The 2488-nt window shown below is 37.7% G+C and overlaps 1 non-coding gene across 1 annotated transcript; it reads left to right on the top strand.

Moving 5' to 3' along the window:
* The first annotated feature begins 951 nt into the window (after positions 1-951).
* On the top strand, positions 952-1059 carry LOC130959925 (small nucleolar RNA R71). The gene has a single exon (XR_009078914.1). It is a non-coding gene; the product is annotated as a small nucleolar RNA R71 (small nucleolar RNA).
* Positions 1060-2488: the final 1429 nt, after the last annotated feature.

Below are 2488 nucleotides of genomic sequence, written 5' to 3'. Positions count from 1 at the left end.
CAAACCAATAATCTCTGTGGATTCGACCCTACTCACGTAAGGTATTACTTGGACGACCCAGTACACTTGCTGGTTAGTTGAACGGAGTTGTGAATTCAACCAGTGCCATAATAAGGATTTTGAATGAACAAGAGTCACAATAGTTTTTGTGTACATGCCCAAGAGCCAATATTGTTGATCACAATTTCGTCCACCATTATGGCTTGCACTCTCCTTTTGGATTTTCTTCTGTATTACTTGGGAGAGTACTAGGAGGGAGTTCAGTAATTTTCTTGCTCAGCTGTCCCACTTGTCCTTCCAAATTCCTAATGGAGGACCTTGTTTCATTCATGAAACTTTGAGTGGTTTTGATTAGATCAGAGACCATTGTTGCTAAGTCAGAGGTATTCTGCTTAGAACTCTATGTCTGTTGCTGAGAAGATGATGGAAAAGGCTTCTTGGTGCCAAGCCTGTTTCTTCCACCATTATTGTTATTGAAACCTTGTTGAGGTCTCTCTTGATTCTTCCATGAGAAAGTTGGGTGATTTCTCCATGAAGAATTATAGGTGTTTCCATAGGGTTCTCCTAGGTAATTCACCTCTTCCATTGAAGGGTTCTCAGGATCATAAGCTTCTTCCTCAGATGAAGCTTCCTTAGTACTGCCAGGTGCATTTGCATTCCAGACAGACTTTGAGAAATCAAATTGACTTGTTGAGTCAATATCTTGTTCTGAGCCAAAATGGCATTCAGAGTGTCAATCTCAAGAACTCCTTTCTTCTGACTAGTCCCATTGTTCACAGGATTCCTTTCAAAAGTGTACATGAATTGGTTATTTGCAACCATTTCAATCAGCTCTTGAGCTTCTGCAGGCGTCTTCTTCAGATGAAGAGATCCTCCAGCAGAGCTATCCAAAGACATCTTGGATAGTTTAGAGAGACCATCATAGAAAATACCTATGATGCTCCATTCAGAAAGCATGTCTGAGGGACATCTTCTGATTAATTATTTGTATCTTTCCCAAGCTTCATAGAGGGATTCTCCATCCTTCTGTCTGAAGGTTTGGACTTCCACTCTAAGCTTACTCCATCTTTGAGGTGGAAAGAACTTTGCCAAGAAGGCATTGACTAGCTTTTCCCAAGAGTCCAGGCTTCTTTAGGTTGAGAATCCAACCATATTCTAGCTCTGTCTCTTACAGCAAAAGGGAATAGCATCAGTCTGTAGACCTCAGGGTTAACCTCATTAGTCTTGACTGTGTCACAGATTTGCAAGAATTCAGCTAAGAACTGATGAGGATCTTCCATTGGAAGTCCATGGAACTTGCAATTCTGTTGCATTAGAGAAACTAATTGAGGCTTAAGCTCAAAGTTGTTTGCTCCAATGGCAGGGATAGAGATGCTTCTCCCATAGAAATCAGGAGTAGGTGCAGTGAAGTCACCCAGCACCTTCCTTGCATTGTTGGCATTGTTGTTGTTTTCGGCTGCCATGTCTTCTTCTTCTTTGAAGAATTCGGTCAGGTCCTCTAAAGAGAGTTGTGCTTTGGCTTCTCTTAGCTTTCTCTTCAAGGTCCTTTCAGGTTCAGGATCAGTTTCAACAAGAATGCCTTTGTCTCTGCTCCTGCTCATATGAAAGAGAAGAGAAAAAGAAAATGTGGAATCCTCTATGTCACAGTATAGAGATTCCTTGAAGTGTCAGAGGAAAAGAGAAATAGAAAGAAGAAGGAGAAGAATAATTCGAACTTTAATTAGATAAGGTTCGAATTGTGCATTAAGAAGGAGTGGTACTCCATAAATAGAAGGATGTGAGAAGGAGGGAAGAGAATTTTCGAAAATTCAATCAAAAGATTTTGAAAACATTTGAAAAACACTTAATTGATTTTCGAAAATTGAAAGTGGAAAAGAAATCAAGTGATTTTTGAAAAAGATTTTGAAATTATAAATTAGAAAGATTTGATTGAAAACTATTTTGAAAAAGATGTGGTTAAGAAGATATGATTAGTTTTAAAGAGATGTGATTGAGAAGATATGATTTGAAAACAATTTTAAGAGATATGTTTTGAAAACAATTTTAAAAGATTTGATTTTGAAAATTAATGACTTGCCTAACAAGAAAAGATATGATTCAAACATAAAACCTTCCTCAACAAAAAAAAGGCAAAAAATGTTCAATCAAATCATTAATTGTTAGTAAGTATCTTTGAAAAAGGAAAGAAATTGATTTTGAAAACATTTGATTGAAAAGATATGATTTGAAAAAGATTTGATTTTGAAAAACTTTGAAAACTTGAAAAAATTTGATTTTGAAAACAAAATCTTCCCCCTAGCACCATCCTGGCGTTAAACGCCCAGAATGGTATACATTCTGGCGTTTAACGCCCAAAATGCTACCTCTTTGGGCGTTAAACGCCCAACCAGGTACCCTGGCTGGCGTTTAAACGCCAGTCTGCCTTCTTCATTGGGCATTTTTAAATGCTCAGCTTTTTCTGTATAATTCCTCTACAGCATGTTCTGAA

The sequence above is a fragment of the Arachis stenosperma genome, unplaced genomic scaffold, assembly GCF_014773155.1.
Source record: "Arachis stenosperma cultivar V10309 unplaced genomic scaffold, arast.V10309.gnm1.PFL2 arast.V10309.gnm1.Scaffold_100025, whole genome shotgun sequence".
NCBI classification, from domain to species: Eukaryota; Viridiplantae; Streptophyta; class Magnoliopsida; order Fabales; family Fabaceae; genus Arachis; species Arachis stenosperma.
The sequence above is the reverse complement of the archived record's forward strand: the minus strand, read 5'-3'. Positions and strand labels throughout refer to the sequence as shown.